General features: G+C 42.7%; 1 pseudogene across 1 annotated transcript; it reads right to left on the bottom strand.

The window, feature by feature from the left end:
• Nucleotides 1-5,763: 5,763 nt before the first annotated feature.
• On the bottom strand, nt 5,764-14,735 carry LOC308643702 (homeobox and leucine zipper protein Homez-like; annotated as a pseudogene). Its single transcript has 2 exons — nt 14,013-14,735; nt 5,764-6,625 (listed from the first exon to the last, which is right to left on the bottom strand). The product of its transcript is annotated as a homeobox and leucine zipper protein Homez-like (transcript).
• Nucleotides 14,736-18,264: the final 3,529 nt, after the last annotated feature.

The following is an 18,264-nucleotide window of genomic DNA, read 5'->3' as shown; positions in this document are numbered from 1 at the left end:
TCAAACAAATGATAACCCTTCCAACTACTCCTCCAGTTAATATACTTAGAGAATGATGCAGACGTAGAAGTAGATTTGGGAATCTGAATATTGAAGAACCAACACCAAGAGAGCTCAAGGAGCAGGACATGCTCTCAGCAGCTTGGCAGGAGCAGGGTGACACAGATGCCCGCAACTTTGATTCTGAAGTCTGACAGCCTGGGTTTTAATTTCAGGAGCTGGACACTTCTCCCTTGTTCCTCATCTGTAATCCTGCAAAATGGGGATACTAACAAAGGAAACTATCAATAACATGAAGAGAGAGCCAACAAAATGGGAGGAAATCTTTACCACACGCACATGAGGTAGAGCAGTAATCTCCTGGGTATATAAAGAATTCAAAAATCTTAACACCAAAAACAACGAGGACAACAGCAACAAACAAAAACAAATAATCCAATCAATAAATGTATAAGGATTTGAGTAGATACTTCACAGAAGAACTTGTACAATCAGTCAACAAATATATGAAAAAATGTTCAACATGTCTAGTAGTTAGAGAAATGCAAATCAAAACTACTCTAAGATTTCATCTCACTCCAGAATAGCAGTTACCCAGAATACAAGCAACAATAAGTGTTGGCAAGGATGTGGGGGAAAAGTCACACTCTTTCAATGCTGGTGAGACTGCAAATTGGTACAACCACTCTGGAAAACAGTATGGAGATTCCTCAGAAAACTTGCAATGGAACCACCATTTGACCCAGCTATCCCACTCCCCAGTCTCTACCTAAAGTTCTTAAAATCAGCATATTACAGTGACAAAGCCACATCAATGTTATAGCAGCTCAATTCACAATAGCTAAACTGTGGAACCAACCTAGGTGCCTCTCAATAGATGAATGGACAAAGAAACTGTGGTATATACAGACACTCAATGGAATATTACTTAGCATTAAAGGGTAATAAAATTATGGCATTTGCAGGTAAATGGATAGAGTTTGAGTATATCATGCTATGAAGACCAAATGTTTTCTCTTATAAGTCCAATGCTGATCCGTAATGGGGTGGGGCAAGGGAAGAACAGAGGAACTTTGGGTTGGGCAGAGAAGAGTGAGCATAGAGGAGGAGTGGTAGTGAAGGAAAAGATGATGGGATGAGAATTATTACCCTATGTACATGTATGATTGCATGAATTGTTACTCTGCATCATCATATACAACAAGAGAAGTGAAAAGTTATGATCCATTTGTGTAAAAAAAGGAGTGTACACTTTGTTGGGTTGTTAGAAGACTGGTTTAATTCATATGAAAGACTGGCAGGTACTAAGTTTTTCATATTGTTTGCTGAACACATAGGCCTCCAAGGAACCAGCTCCATTCAAGTAAAGAGAAAGAATAAACAATGGAAATCAACCTGCAAGACATCACATATAAAACTATTTGAATAAATCAGAGTATCTTTCATAAGAGAGAATTAGAAGCTGAACTGAGGAGCAAAGATTACCAAAATGAACAAATAGGTATTTTGAATGAATCAAATGAGATGTTCAAGAAATGAAAATGTAATTGACATGTTTCCTTTTTATTTATTTTAAGGAGGTATAGCATTTTCAATAAAGTATGTCAGTTATCATGGAGAGGTTGATGGAGGTTGATGCATGCACACGTGTAACCACCTGAGTCAAGGCACAGTTAGTCTCTAGCACTCAGAGGCTCCTGTGGACTCCCTCCTTGTTATTGCCTCCTGCAAAGAACATCATGTGGATGTGGATGAGTTGGCCTGCTGTGCAGCTGCATCTACATGGAGTCATACACGAGATACTCTGAGTCTGGCCCCTTTCACCCATCCTCACGTCAATAAGATCCATCCACATCTGTCCACTGTCGCAATCATTTGTTGTTTTCCATTCCTGCTCTGTGTTCCATGGATGTGTTCCAGCATGATTTGTCTGTCTGTCCCACTGACGACAGACATTCCATGTGTATCCAGTGTGGGCTCCTGAGGGCAATGCTGCTGGATGTTCCTGCATGTGCATGGACACTCTCTGGGGTCTATATCTAGGAACAGAACTGCTCCATACTAGGAATTCATGTTTTCAGTATTGACTATGCCAGATGGGAGTCTAAGTGGTCACACCAGATTCCACTGCACCAGCAGGGTGAGCATGGGTGCGGTCACACATCCTCACCAACACGTGGAATCCTCAGTGTCCACCATGGTAAACATCCTGCTGAGATGTAGGGCCATGTCACTGTGGTTTAATTTGTCTCCATGAATGCAGTGAGGTCCGAACACTGTTTCACACTGTGGTCTGATGCACACTCAGTTGTGGGACACGTCTTTGCTCACTTACCTACTGTGTTGTCTACACTCTTTATTTGCTCTGTGCAAGTTCTTCATATATTTCGTCCATGAACCCTTCTTCAGTAATACATGCAGACTCTCCCACCCCATGTGTTGCCTCTGAGCTCTTTAACTGGTGTCCATTTTGTGACACATGAGAACTGTACATATACACGGGACATGTATTGTGGTGATTTGATGCATTTGAACATTATTTGATGTTAAAATCAGGTTAAACACCCGTCTCCTTAGGCATTTTTCATTTCTTTGTGGTGAAAGCCTTCAAAACCTTTCATCTCATTCTTTTGAAATGTCCACCTCACTGTCATTCTCTGCCTTCACCCTAATGTGCATCCAGAACTTACTTTTCCCAGTGGTGTCTAGTCATGACCTAGAGTTCGTTTTCATTCTGTCACCCTTATCCTTCTGTTTCTGTGGCTGCTGTGTTTCTTGTGTCCACCTTCACGGGCCTTTCCTTATGTTTTCCTGACCCCCGGACTTGTTGTTTCGCCTGTCACTCTGAGGTTCGAGACACACTGGGACCTGTGGAATGAGGCAGAGGCACCTCTCTTTCCTGATGGTCACCCCAGACTTCCACACCATCTGCTGGACAGCTGGCCTTTCCTCCCTGCTCTGCAGGTCATGGTGGCCATCAGCCAAGTCTGTGAGGGGCTCTCCCAAGGATCTGCTCTCACCTGTTGGGCTCTGCCTGTGCTTGCACCAACCACGGGAACCCTTGCTTCCTGGGCTTCAGTCAGTTTGGAGATCTGGCAGGGCAAATCCTCCAGCTCCTTCTTCTTGTCTGGCAATATGGGCTACTGCAATTCCGTCCCATCCTCACACCCTGCATGTTGAATTTCTCTCTTGATATTTTGATTAGATTGCTTTGACATTCTAGATAAAATTCGGGGAAATTGACATGTTTGTCATGTTGAAGTATCCAATCCCTAAACCGTCCATCTTTTCACTGTTTTTGTTCTTCCGTTTCTCCTCACCATGTTCCATGGTTGTACAGATCATTTTCACATCTTTGATTTGATTTATGCCTAGGAATTTGATATTTTTATGTTCGTCAAATACAACGTTTCATTTTCTAAAATTTGTGGCCATTACATTGAAATGCAATTACTTTCAACTTTGAATCCAGCCACATTGCTAGACCAGCTAATAAATCTAAAATGTGCTTAGAGACCCTTTTGTACTCCATGATCAATTGCATCATTTGCAAATTAAGGAGGTTTCATTCTCCTTTAAAACTGCACATTTTACTTTATGGTTTTTGAGCCCTAACTGATTAAGAAGCTCATTAAGCTCATTAAGAAGAGCAGTGGTGATAATAAACATTTTTGTCTGGTTCCCAGTTTTCAGGAAAAGCTTTCAACATCCCACCAATGGATAGTATTTCATTTCATGTTTTTGGTAGATTCCTTGTCACATGTTATAGAGTCGGGGTGCTTTCCCTAGTTGGCTAAAAACTTTCTAAAACTCATAAATGCGTACTGAATCTGATGAATGTTTACCTTCGTGTCTTTTAACAAGCAGAGGATTTTTCTCCTTTAATCTGGGGTCTCGGTTTGGATTTCTCTAGAAGTAAATTTGATGCCAAGTAGTGTGTTTGGGGGATAAACCCAGGAATCCCCAGTAGAGTGGGTATGTCAGTCAGAGAAAGGAAGGAAGGAAAAATAGCTGGATACAGGAAAGTTGGCATCACAGGCAACTGGAGCATTGTGCCACTTGGAATCTCTGAAAGTGTGTGTCCTGCCTCAGATCAACTTCCCCAATGGACAAGGATGAGGGATTTATCCACCCACTCCAGCAATAGTGGCTGATGGCTGCTCCTGGGGATGGGATTCTATCTCCCTGGGACTTTTGGGTTTTGCCTGTTCTGGCAGCCTTAACAAGCTGTCAGGTAAGTCAAGGTGGGTCAGTTGGCACTTGGGCCTGTCAGCACAGAGATGACGAAAGCTGATCCATGGAGGGTCAAAACATTTGCTATAAATAGTATGTTCCAAATTGCATTAACAGAGCTTTCTAATGATAAGCCAACCTTGCATTTGTGGATTAAAATTAATTTGGTTATTACATGTTATTTTTTTAATGTAACAATACATTTTATTTATTAAAACATTTATAAATTTTTTAAAAGTATTTCATTTTAGTTGTAGTTGGACACATTACCTTTATTTTATTTTTATGTGGTGCTGAGGATCGAACCCAGTGCCCTGCTCGTGCTAGGCAAGCACTCTGCTGCTGAGTCACAACTCCAGCCAATATAAATTGTTTTTATTTTTTTTAATGTGTTTTTATTTTTGGCCTTTTTATTATTATTCTAGCAATTTTGGGTTTCCACTCTTATTTTTAGATAGTTTATCCATTGGTATCTTTTTGCTTTGTATATGATCCCAACTGAAGAAAATCATTCCAAAACATCAATAATTAATTCAGTTAAGAGAGGGAAAATTCTCTTTGGATGCAAATTGCGCCAAGGAGGTTGGGGTGGGGGTTAGAAAGAAGAAGAAAAATCAGTCTTTGTCAAACTAGACAGGAGCTTGTGTCAAGTTTGTAAAACCAAACCTGGAACTTCCTACCATCCTTCCTTTGAACAGGCGAAATCATCCCCTCTTCTCCATCACTCTATAATGTAATTCTACTTTTTTAAAGGATATCTTCTCTTAATTCTCACCTCCAATAAATATCCAGACTAAATATTCACTACCTATTATTAAAACTTTTTTTACAAACTCTGTGGGAAAGATTTACCCTGAGATAAATAGTTAACAGAGAGGGGATTTTGTAAAGATAGAAAGGTAGAAGACAAAGTTGTCCCAGTATCAAAAATGAGAACATTTTTACCACCAGTGATTCAGTGATGAAGCAGGTAAAACACAGAGCATCAAATTGATATAAGAAGAGAGAGTATTTCTGACAAGGCCTGGTACCTATTGAGAATCTTAGCTGCATTACACAGAATTTGTGCTCAGAGAGGAAGGAAACAGCACAAGGCAGCCTTATAGTCCAGGGAAAAACGTGGGATTGGTGATTCATTAGAATTATTAGTTAAATCAGAATTCTTTACCCCTTCTTTCCAGGCCTCCTATATATGTGTAGCTGAGGTCTGTTTTCTGTAGTACACTAAGGGAAAAGAATAGCCTATAAAGAACAGGAGACATTTCCTGGCCCAGGTTCTTGGCCTCCTCTACATGTGGCTAGAGTACTGGATTATTTGCTGATCCAATCCCTGATTTTGTGTACTATGATCATCCTCCCTGGTCCACCCTCAACTTACTACAACCCTATCACCCACTCTGAAGAATACAAAAGCTTTTAAATTCTTTGCCACAAGGTAATTTTAAAAATGTAGTTTCTTTGTTTAAAGTTACTAAAATTTGCTTTATCTTTTAGTAACAGATCTTTTCCTTCCTAAAATCCCTCCCTCGCTCAGTCCTGTATGATCACATAATCCTCCTCCTCCTCATCTTCCTCCTCATCTTCCGGCAGTTCCTCTTCTTCCTCTTCCTCTTCTTCATCTAGACAAACTACCACCTCAGCTGGCTCAGGTAATCGAGAGTCAAACCAATCCAGTACCTGCTGGGTGCTAAGCTAAGTCTTGACGCCTGACTCAGCTGAGGGACATCAATTCCCCGTAGCTGTTGGTGGGCTGCCCAATACTTCTCCAAAGGTCGTATATCCAGTGGGAGCGGGGGAATTGGTAGAGGTGGTGTCTCAGCCCATTCTTTCAAAGAGCGGGTTGACGGTGGTGTAGGCATTGCTGGGTCTTGAAAACTAGGGGCACCAGGTACTACATTGTCCCGAAATCATTTTCGTTGCCTATGCTTCAAAGCATAGCGTGTGTCACCAAACCACTGAATGATCTCAGACCGAGGTAAACCAGTGATCTGTTCCAATTTATGGTAATCCTCACGCCGTGCCCATTGGCACTGTAGAAAAAAGGATTTGAGAATAGCTAGCTGCTCTTTGGTTTTACGCTTAGTCTTTCACTGGCGTTGCATATCTGGGGAAAGGTAGTCTGTGGGGCCAACCCTACCTGGTACTGAGTTATGCCGTAGCCCTTGAGGCCAGGCTGGCTCCAGATGTGGGGGTAGTGCCTGTTCCTTGGGTGAGAGTGACTGTGGGATACAGCCTAGTGACTGAAGGGGTTTAGAGGTGGCAGTAGCTCCATTAGCCAGTACCCGGAAAGAAGAGGAGGTAGAGGAGGAAGAAGGAGTCATACTAGGTGCTGACTCCTCTTTACAACTACTGGCAAGTAATGAGATTGATGGGGGTGTGGAGAGCCATTTTGCTGTGCTGCCTTGTGTGGGTGTTGGCTTAGTTCTTGGACAATAACTCAGTGCTTTGTGGTCGGCCAGTTCCGGAGCGAGCCGATATGATAATGTACTGAGTGTTCTAAGAACCAGTAAAAACTGGTAAGAACCAGTTGACCTGTACTTCCTGGCTCTGGGCGCCAGTGCTGAATTCCTTGCCTTATTGGCTGCTGCTGTGTTGCTATGCGCTTTTGTCCAATCACATGAGACTTAAGCCGCGGCTCTAGTATATTAGGGGTGGTCTTTTCGGGCTCGGGGTCCTTTCTCTCATCGAACCATAATGGAAGCTCCCAATAAAGCGTGCTAGAGAAGAATCCTGTTTGTTGTCGTCATTCCTGCCGGCGGGTAGACGCGACAAGTGGTGCCGAAATCCCGGGAATTGTCATCTGTCGGCTACGAGGGGACCCCCGACATTTTGTGGGAGGATTCAGAACTTTACACGCGGAGCGGTGGCGCCGGTAAGTAATCCCCTGATCCGGTGGCTCTGGCTTAGTATAGTGCTCTATCATGGGTCAATATCAGTCTGTTTTCCTGAAACCACTAAAAAGGGGACAGGAGATTTTGATGGAGCATCAGGATACTGGGTCAGAGTCAGAGGAATCTAAGCAAGAAAGACATGAAACAAAACAAAAAAGGGGATCTAATGCAAAGTTAAGTGAAAGTGCACTCAAGGAACAAAAGGACGTGACTCCAGCGTTAGGAGCACGCCCGAAACTCTATCCAGATTTATCTGCCTTCCGCAAATTAAAGATAGCTGATTCAGATGAGTCTGAGTCGGAAGGCGAGTCAGAAGGCTTTACCCCAGAAGAAGAACAAAGCTTAGAGAAAATGGCGGCTGAATATGAGCATGGCCGCTATGATGCGGCAATGGCCGCCACCCTTCTTCCTCCGAAGCCTCCGGCATATCCTGTAGCTAAACAACTGTTGCCACGCAAAGGGTCTCCGCCCACTGCTCCAGGCGGAGCTTGTGGCTTCATAAAACGCAGTACTTGGAGGAAGCTGGAAGAGGAGGGTGCATATCCTGTTGGTGCATATCCTGTTTTTGAGGATGCACAGGGACAGAGATATTTTGAGCCCATTCCTTATAAATTAGTTAAAGACATAGCTGAATCTGTCAGGACTAATGGTGTCACAGCATCTTTTACAATTGCATTGCTTGAACGCTTACATCTTAATGCTATGGCACCAATGGATTGGTATCATTTAGCAAAGGCCTGTCTCTCCATGGGACAATATCTTGATTTTAAGGCATTATACTTGGATGCCGCTATACAACAGGCTCATGCGAATGCAGCTGATGGTCAACAAGCCTGGGATGTGGAGATGCTGACCGGGACAGGTCAGTGGGCCCAAAATCAAAATGTTTATCCATTAGTAGTATATCAACAGATTAATACCTTGGCCTTACGTGCCTGGAAGGCCCTCCCTAATAGAGGTGAAACAACGGGGAATCTTACAAAAATTATACAAGGCCCTGCTGAGCCGTTTTCAGATTTTGTTGCTCATATGCTTGAGGCAGCCTCCAAGATTTTTGGGGACATAAACCAGACAATGCCATTAGTACAACAATTGGTGTATGAACAGTGTACCTCGGAATGTAGAAGGATTATAACACCAATAAAAGAGAAAGGGTTGGATGCCTGGATAAAAGCCTGCCGAGAGATTGGAGGTCCTTTGACAAATGCAGGGTTGGCTGCGGCAGTGGTTGCGGCAACCAAGGGGAGCCGAGGTTCTTCTTCTTCTTCTTGTTTCAATTGTGGTCGTAAAGGACATTTAAGAAAAACTTGTCCTTTCAAAGAACAACCAAAAATGTCATATCCTCACATTCCAGGGTTATGTCCAAAATGTAAAAAGGGAAGACATTGGGCTAATGAGTGCAGATCTGTTAAGGACATACAGGGAAACCCACTTAATCCTGTGACCGAGTCAAAAAACGGGCGTCGGGGCCCCCGACCTCAGGGCCCTCAAATATATGGGGCGCTACAAGAGAATGCACAGTATCAACCATCTTTTCGCCCGACAGAACCCCGAGGAGAGCAACACAAGGGTCTGCAGGGTTGGACATCTGTGCCACCACCAGACTCGTATTAACACCAAGTATGGGAATTCAGCCAATTCCTTCTGACCTTAAAGGTCCATTGCCCAAGAATTCAGTGGGACTGTTGCTTGGTAGGTCATCATCAGCATTAAAGGGATTGGTCGTTACCCCTGGGGTGATTGATCCTGACTTTGACGGTCAGATAAAGATTCTATGTTCTGCACCCAGAAATATGATAGTCATATCCCCAGGAGATAGGATTGCTCAACTTCTTGTGTTGCCTAGTCTTCATGATTATTTCCCTTCTCAGAAGGATGTGAGGGGGGATAAAGGGTTGGGCTCTACAGGAGTACAATTAATAAACTTGTCTTTACAACTAGAAGAGAGGCCAATGTTGGAATTAATCATTGAGGGCAAACAATTTCCAGGTCTCCTCGATACAGGAGCAGATAGAAGCGTTATCAGTGCAAGATTCTGGCCACAGTCTTGGCCACTGCAGTCATCTTCCCATACATTACAAGGATTAGGTTATGCTAATGCCCCTCTGATCAGTACCAAGTCACTCAATTGGACAACGTCCGAGGGACAAAAGGGTACAGTGGTACCGTATGTTATAGATGTACCCGTTACATTATGGGGACGAGATATTTTGTCTCAGATGAAATTAGTATTGACCAATGAATTTTCTCCACAAAGCCAACAGATTATGAAAAATATGGGACATATTCCAGGTAAAGGATTGGGAAAAGGGTTACAGGGACAAACAAAACCATTAATGCCTAGTGGAAACAATGGGACCCGGGGGCTGGGTTTTTCGTAGGGGCCACTGGGGAAGCAATTCCCATACCTTGGATCACTGATAATCCAGTTTGGATCCCCCAGTGGCCCCTATCCTTAGAAAAACTCTATGCAGCCAAACATTTGGTAGATGAACAATTGCAGTTAGGACATTTAGAATCCTCTTGTTCTCCTTGGAATACTCCTATCTTTGTTATCAGAAAGAAATCAGGTAAATGGAGATTGTTACATGATTTGAGAGTGGTAAACGCTCAAATGCAGTTGATGGGTTCTATTCAAAGGGGCCTGCCTTTGTTATCTAGCCTGCCAAGGGAATGGCCTATAATTATAATTGACATCAAAGACTGTTTCTTTTCTATTCCTTTATGCAAACAAGATTGTCAAAGATTTGCATTTACTTTGCCTAACATTAACCATGAAAAGCCTGATGAAAGGTATCAATGGAAGGTTTTACCTCAGGGCATGGCAAATAGTCCCACTATGTGTCAACTTTTTGTGGGAGCTGCCATACAACCTATCAGAGACAAATTTCCTAAGCTAAGAATATGTCATTATATGGATGATATTTTGCTTGCAGCACCTAATGATGCTCTATTAGAGGAAGCTTTTGCCTCTATGATTAAATATTTGGAAGGAGCTGGCCTTCATGTAGCACCCGATAAAATCCAGCAAGGTGCTGTTGGACATTTTCTAGGAGCTACAATAGACTCCAAGGTTATTAGACCTCAAAAGATCACTATACGTACTGATCACCTGCAAACTCTTAATGATTTTCAGAAATTGCTTGGAGATATAAATTGGATAAGACCTTATTTAAAAATATCTACACATGAATTACAACCTCTTTTTGCCTTGTTAGAAGGTGATTCACAGCTTTCCTCTCCGCGAGAGCTGACGCCTGAGGCTCGAAAGGCTCTACACCTTGTTGAGCAAGCTCTTCGCTCTGCACAATTACTCCGAGCAGTGCCCAACCAGCACATTCAACTATTAGTTTTGCCATCAAAAAATGCTCCTACTGGAGTTTTGTGGCAGGATGGGCCACTGCTCTGGATTCATCATTCTTCTACTGCTCATAAGACTATAGCTCATTATCCAACCATGGTGGCTAGTATTGCTTTGCAGGGAATCAAATTGTGTGTTACTCATTTTGGTGTTGCTCCACTAAGCTTAGTGACTCCTTATAATGCTCACCAAGTAAAAATTTTAATATCTACTGTGGATGACTGGGCTGTTCTTGCTTGTTCCTTTTCTGGAGTCATTGATAACCATTTTCCTAGACATCCTTTGATACATTTCATGTCAGTTCATCCTGTGATTTTCCCAAAAATAACAGCCATGAGCCCGTTAAAGGGTGCCTTAGACATATATACTGATGGATCTAAAACAGGCATTGGAGCTTATGTAGTTTCTGGCAATACGCCGGTAACTTTTCAATTTACCCCTGACACTCCCCAAATTGTTGAATGTCAAATTGTTTGTCAAGTTTTTGAGACTTTTCACTGTCCTTTTAATTTAGTGTCTGATTCGTTATATGTTGTCAATGCTCTCAAGGGCTTGGAGACTGCTGGTATGATTTCTAATCATAGTCGTGTGGCTCCTCTCCTAAAACACTTACAGTCTCTCATTTGGAACCGAACTGCTCCTTTCTTTGTTCAACACATTAGAGCTCATTCTTCATTGCCTGGACCTATGGTATCTGGCAATGCCTTAGTGGACAAAGCCACTCGAGCCTTTGCCTTTATATCTATGAGTCCTAATGATAAGACACGGGACTTCCATAGTCTTTTTCATGTTCCTACTCGCACCTTGCGACGTCAGTTTGTGATTCCACGTGCAGTTGCACGAGATATCGTTATAAACTGTCCTGATTGTGCCCCCTTTTTACATCCGCCCCATGTTGGTATTAATCCTCGTGGGTTGCGTCCAGGAGAATTGTGACAGATGGATGTAACTCATATATCCTCTTTTGGAAAGCTACAATATGTTCATGTCTCTATTGATACTTCTTCTGGAATTATACATGCCTCTGCATTATCCGGGGAGCGTGTTAATAATGTCATCAACCATTGTTTAGAGGCTTGGACAGCGTGGGGTAAACCACGTATGCTTAAAACTGATAATGGTCCTACTTATACATCTAAATCTTTCCAACAATTTTGTAACACCATACAAATACAACATTCATTTGGCCTGCCTTATAATCCTCAAGGTCAGGGCATTGTGGAACGAGCACATCGCTCTTTAAAAGAATGCCTAATAAAACAAAAAGGAGGAATTGGATATGATCAGACGGCTAAAAATAGGTTGTCTTTAGCCTTATATACTATAAATTTTTTACATCTGGATAATAATAATAGATCTGCAGCTGAACGACATACAGCAGAGGTTCCCTGTCATTTTGATGATGTGAAATGGAAAGATGTTTTGTCAAACTCTTGGCGTGGCCCAGACCCGGTGATAGCCAGGTCTAGGGGAGCGGTATGTGTGTTTCCACAGGACCAATCGGAGCCATTTTGGGTACCTGAGAGACTTACTAGACTCATCCAAGGATCTTCAGAGAAGGAACAAGATAACACCACGGATCAACATGCAGCTGACTCGGTGGAGCCTCCTGGTGGTAACTCTCCTCCTGTACCTGAATTTCCAGGCGCAGGGAATTAAAGAGTATTATTGGGCCATTAGTAGAGCATGGCCGGTACCTGTTCCTGTACATTCTGAGACCTGGGCCTTGGTGCTCACCTGATTTTTCCTTTCCGCCAGAGTTTACTCCTTGCCAGAGTCCTCTGGTTCCAGAAAAAACAAGTTGCCCCGGGATTTCAATTATCCCCTCCCCTTAAGGGATTTTCTTTTAATATTACTGGAAATTCTACTAAGACAAATTTGGCAGGATGGCCTTGGTACTCTTGGATATTACACAATGAGACGGGGGCGAAAACGGATTTCTCCGCTGTAGCCTATTTAAATGGGGGAGTTCATTGGATTAAAAATGTTTCTGGAAATACATGTCAGTCTGGAACCAAAAAATACTTATCAAATATTACTATCAATGAAGAATATCATAATGCCTCCTTCCCTGCTGCTGAAATATGTGTTCAGCCACCATTTATGTTCTTACTTGTTAATCATACTGACAATTCTACTATAGTTAATTGCACTGTGAAAGAGTGTTATTTAACCCAGTGTTGGAATACTTCCTTGTCATTGGCTTTGGTGGTAAAGGTTCCGACCTTTGTGCCCATGCCAGTTGAGGCCGATCCTAGTTCTTTTCCCCTGGTACAGTTGGTCAGGGAGAGAAGAGATTTTGGCATTACAGCTGCTATAGTTACAGCTATTGTGGCATCTGTTACGACAGCTACTACTGCAGCCATAGTTATGGCTTCTCAAGTACAAACAGCTAAAGTTATTAATAGTGTGGTAGATCAAACAACTAAAGCTTTAATTACAATAGAAGATATCTCATTATAAGTATGTGTGTGTTACTCCTTTACGTTATAATATGACTGCTTCTGTGGAACAAAGTAACAGATTGTCTAGATTTTTACAGGGAAACTGGACTCAGGAAGGAAAACGACTCACTCAAGAATTGCTGTCTCAGATTGCTAACTTGAATGGAACACGTGTGGAGCCTCTTTCTGTTGCAGACTTTGCCTCTTGGGCTTCTTCTATATTTTCCTACTTTAAAGAGTGGGTAGGAGTTGGGTTATTCGGTATTATGCTTCTTTTTGGCCTTGTCTTATGCCTTTGGATGATTTGTCGTATGCGGCGCATGCAGCAAAGTGATAGGGTCAAGGTGGTTCAGGCACTCGCTGCATTGGAAGCTGGGGCCTCCCCACAAATTTGGCTCGCCAGCTTGGCAAAATCCTAAAACCCCTGTGTTGATGTGGATGGCCTTTGCACACCAAGTGACCTTGTTGTCATTGCACCTTGGAAGGCTTCCATGTCTTAGGAAGACAGCCTTTGCACTCTGAAGGGTAAATGTTGCCCATTGCACTCAGAAAGGTGACTTCCTCGTTTGGCCTTTGAATGCCACCCTTGATCGGAGGGGTCATCATGAGGACACTTCCTAGATCGGGTGAATTTTAAATGGTTCAAACAAAGTAAAAAAGGGGGAACTGTGGAGAGCCATTTTGCTGTGCTGCCTTGTGTGGGTGTTGGCTTAGTTCTTGGACAATAACTCAGTGCTTTGTGGTCGGCCAGTTCCGGAGTGAGCCGATATGATAATGTACTGAGTGTTCTAAGAACCAGTAAAAGCTGGTAAGAACCAGTTGACCTGTACTTCCTGGCTCTGGGCGCCAGTGCTGAATTCCTTGCCTTATTGGCTGCTGCTGTGTTGCTATGCGCTTTTGTCCAATCACATGAGACTTAAGCCGCGGCTCTAGTATATTAGGGGTGGTCTTTTCGGGCTCGGGGTCCTTTCTCTCATCGAACCATAATGGAAGCTCCCAATAAAGCGTGCTAGAGAAGAATCCTGTTTGTTGTCGTCATTCCTGCCGGCGGGTAGACGCGACATGGGGGCTTATCCAGAGCACGTGACTGGTGGACAGCTATGGAGTGGTTCCAGGAAGAAGTACTTACACCATGTGAGTGGCCAGGACCACTGCCTGCCAGTTTCTTAGAGAGGCCACTGCTTTGAAGATACTGCCAAAAATCTGATTGGGAGAATGTTCCACTGCCAGGTGTCAAAAGGGACTCCTTTGCTTTCCGGTGACTCAGTGGCAGTGCTGATACATGAGAGAACTCCTCAGGTTCTACCTGCAATCCTTTTATCTGGGTGGGGGGGGCTCTCTAAAAGTCAGAGGGCCTATTCCAAGACCAACTTGTTCTGGAGGTGGCACTGGAGAAGGTGGCACCTCCTCTGGTGGCCGCCCTGCATGATGAGTAGAAGAGAGAAGGGATTTGAAGTGGAGTTGGTCCCGATGGTATACCACTCGTGCTCGAGTCTCTTCTATTTCTTCAGATGACCAGCTAATGCCACAGCGGAGGTGCTGGGCCATGAACCAAGTCTTGACTTTCTCCATCTGTAGCCCATAACGTAGTCAGAGAAGGGCAATGTCTGCTAGGCTGGGATAGGGAAAGTAGATGAAGGTTTGTAGCAGGTGTTCATTGCTGTCTAGCTCACTGGTCTGGGCTGCTTGGGTCCACACAGGCTGTAGCTCCTCAGAAATTGAAGGAAGGCAGATGAGCCCTGCTGGCGAGCTAGTAACACTGCTGGCCTCTTTATTAGGAGGCATGGTGCGGTCTGATTTGTGCCCTTCAGAGACAGCTGCTTCAGCGCTGAGCTTTATTTTCTATTGCTATCCCCTTCTTTGCCCCTGCCTCCCCAACCCTCCTCATTACATTTGGTAACAATAGCAATTTCTAACAGCCATCCTACTTCCTTCAAACTAATATCTGGCAAAAATATGGGGTAACCAATAGAAAGACATGTACACTCATTTTTAAGGCTAGAAACTCTTGATCCCCTGAGGTTTGAGCCGGGATTAGTTGTTGAGAGCTGCAGCCGAAGTCTATAAATTGTTTTTAATATCATAGTTAATATGCAAAGGTTGGTCTGTTGTTTTCTGTTCTAACACAATCTTTGGTATTTTTCATAGCATGTTTAACTAGCTATATAAAATCTGTTGGGAAGGTACCATTTTATTTAGTTTTTATTTTCAGAAGTGTTTGCCTAAGACCTGCATCATTTCTTTCTGAAATGTTCAGTCAAACAAATGTTGAAACTACATGTGTGGAGGATTTTTTAAAAAAATGTTTTAATGACAAAAAATTTTCAAGAACTTAAATTTTTCAAGAGTTATAGGATTATTTATGATTTCCATTTCTTCTTTATTGATTTTGATAAAACTATGCCAGAGGATGAAGACAAAGAGGTGAGGAAAAACGTCTTGGGGGATCCTGGGTACTGCTCAAGATCTCAGCTTTCAAGATGCAGGTTGAAGTTTCTTTCCTCTGGGCCCCAGTCAACCTCTAATGTGCCTCCAGTGTTCCAATTGCTCTACTTATATTTACATTATAAATGGAAATAGGACTTATTAAGGATCAGTTGTGAACAATGCATGATGAGATCTATAATCTCATGGATCTCCCTATATTTCAAGAAAACAGTTCTTGGGCTTGACTCAGTTGGACACACCCTAGCAAATCTGGCAGGAGATTCCTACCATGTCCTGCTCTTACAGGGATGTGGGAGGGACCACATAACAGTGGAAGCTTTCTGGGCATATTTTTGGCATATTATTGGTAGTTGGGAGAGTGTGAAGCTTTGCCATCAACTGCTCAGGAAGTGCATGTACTAGGACCTGGATCAGATCAAGTATTGTATTTTCTATTCAGCCAGATCAGTCCTCCTAAACTAACCAAAGTGGATTAGTGAGAAGGCAGAGAGAATTAGGACCATCAATCAAAGGATTTCTCTCTCCTCGTGCATATTGTATTTTTCTAAAAAATGTTCTATGCCAACTTGTATTAGGTTTTATTGGCAAAATTGGCTCATAATCTCTTTAAAATATTTTTAATTCTATAGAGAATATAATCATGTAAACTTTTACTTTTTTGATGTTGACTATCAGTGTTTTCTTTTATACTTAATGTTGTCTGAATTATCATTTTTGTTATTTATTTCAAAGAATAACTTCAGCTTTATGGATCCTATTCATTTTCTACTGCATTAATTGATGATTTCATTAATTAATATCTTCCACCAGCTTCCTTATTCTTTTTTGAATTTATTTTTACCATTGTATTTAAATGGTTTTTCACATCAATGTTTAATTATTCTTCAATTTTCCATTTACATTATTGTAGGTGGATTAAGGCTATTTGTTGCCCTCCAGGTACAGCTATTGCTGCAACTGCCAAGTTTCAACATCTAGTATTTTTGTCATAATCATTAGTATAATATTTTCTAATCCCTATTACAAATTTTTTTTCTTGACACATAGTTTGTTTAGAAGTAAAACTTTTTGTTTCTGAATACACTAGAGAATTTCTAAATCTTGTTGGATTTTCTAGTTATTTGATGTTATTTATTTCTAGTTAAATTTTATTTTGGTCAAAAACATAATCTTTGTATTTTTAATATATTGGAATTCTTAAACTTTGAATGATGAAAGGATAACAGAAGAAACCAGAGGAAAATTAAAAATATTTAGAAGGAAGTGAGAATAGTGATATCAAAATATTTGGGACAGTCTGAAGGCAGTTCTAAGAGGAAAATTCATGGCATTGTGCTTATATATTAAAAGAATAGAATGGTACCAAATAGCTAACCTAACATAACATCTCAAGGCCTTAGAAAAATAAGAACAAACCCACACCAAAAACCAGTAGGAGCCAAGAATAGTTGAAATCAGAGGCTAAATCAATGAAATTCAGTGAGCACTGACTGTAACTGAGTAACCCTCCTGACATCTGCAGCCTCCTTCAGGTCTTCACCTCCTGATGGTGCTTGTCCTTATTAGCAGTCTTGCCCCTGTCCCCCAACCTAAACCTGAGAATTAGGGACCTGGGAATGCAGAAACACATCTCATCACACAATGGCCAGCTCTGGGCCAAACCAAGTGCCATTTGTCCTTGACTGAGATCAAGGAATGAAGGTGGAATGTGCAGGTGGAAGAGAAGCAGAGCTGCTGAGGGCCATTGCCAAATAGGAATGATGCATCGAAATTTCCTTGCCAGCGTACCCCATGTTGCTTAGAGGACATTCGCTGTATGCTTTAGTAATGTGACCTTGCTCAAGGACCAGGGCGGATCCGGGTTTAGAGCTGATCAGGTTTTAGGGAGTATCCCGTCCTTGGGTTTAGGGAAGTTCCAGGTTTAAGGTGTACCCTGCGGGGGAATAGGGCATATCCTGCTGCCTCAGGCATGCCCGATCCTTGAGTTCCCCTTGAGTTCTCTTGAGATTCAGAAAGTATTGGAAAAGAAAGCCTCCTGGAGTAGGTGAATTGGGCGGCAGCAGAACTGGGATTTCCCCAGAACGTGTGTAGAGGCCGGTGTGAGTTCGGGAATAAAGAATGGCTGTTTGAATCTACAAGGTGTGTGGTGGCTCATGATTCTGTGCCCAGCCAAGACTGCGGCACAGAGCCACACAGAGGTGGGAAGGGCGCTCCAGGTGGCTTCTGAGACCTACTGTGTGTGCACTGTACTAATGAGGAGGGGGACTCCAAGTCAAGGTGGCCTTGGGGGTCTTGGATGATGATAGTAGGGTAGTAGGGTTGAGAACGGAGGCCCTATACATAAAAGGCATGTCATTGCGGCCCCATGTTATGCAGCTTTGAAAAGCAGGATCGAAAGTAGTTTCTATCAACCCCAATGGAGATCTCCCAATGTCACTCAGAGCCCACCTAAGAGATACTGGTTATGGTAGCTACCAAAATAGTACATAAACAAGGGGGCACCTGAATTTGAACCAGTGACCTCTTGATCTGCAGTCAAATGCTCTACCCCTGAGCTATACCCCCTGCTGCTATGGATGTGAAATAAGCACCTGAAACCTAGATGGCCACACCCTGGATTCTCCACCTGGAGAGGTGCACTGCTAGTGTCTGCCTTCATATGCTTCCTTCCTACTAGGCCACGCCCTGACTAGGCAGATGTAACCAGCATGTTCCTCCTCCCTAAAACCTGGCTGAGCATAGGGCATAAAAATGATGGATGTCTGCAGCAGGAACCTCCTTCTCACTGAACTAGAAGAGGGGGCTGCTCAGCAGATGCTCTGGAGGTGAGGGTGGGGCCTGGGATGGACAGGAGCAAATATTCTTGATTCCTTCCTGACAACCCCTA

Source organism: Spermophilus citellus (genome assembly GCF_964194105.1).
Source record: "Spermophilus citellus genome assembly, chromosome: 3".
NCBI classification, from domain to species: Eukaryota; Metazoa; Chordata; class Mammalia; order Rodentia; family Sciuridae; genus Spermophilus; species Spermophilus citellus.
The sequence above is the reverse complement of the archived record's forward strand: the minus strand, read 5'-3'. Positions and strand labels throughout refer to the sequence as shown.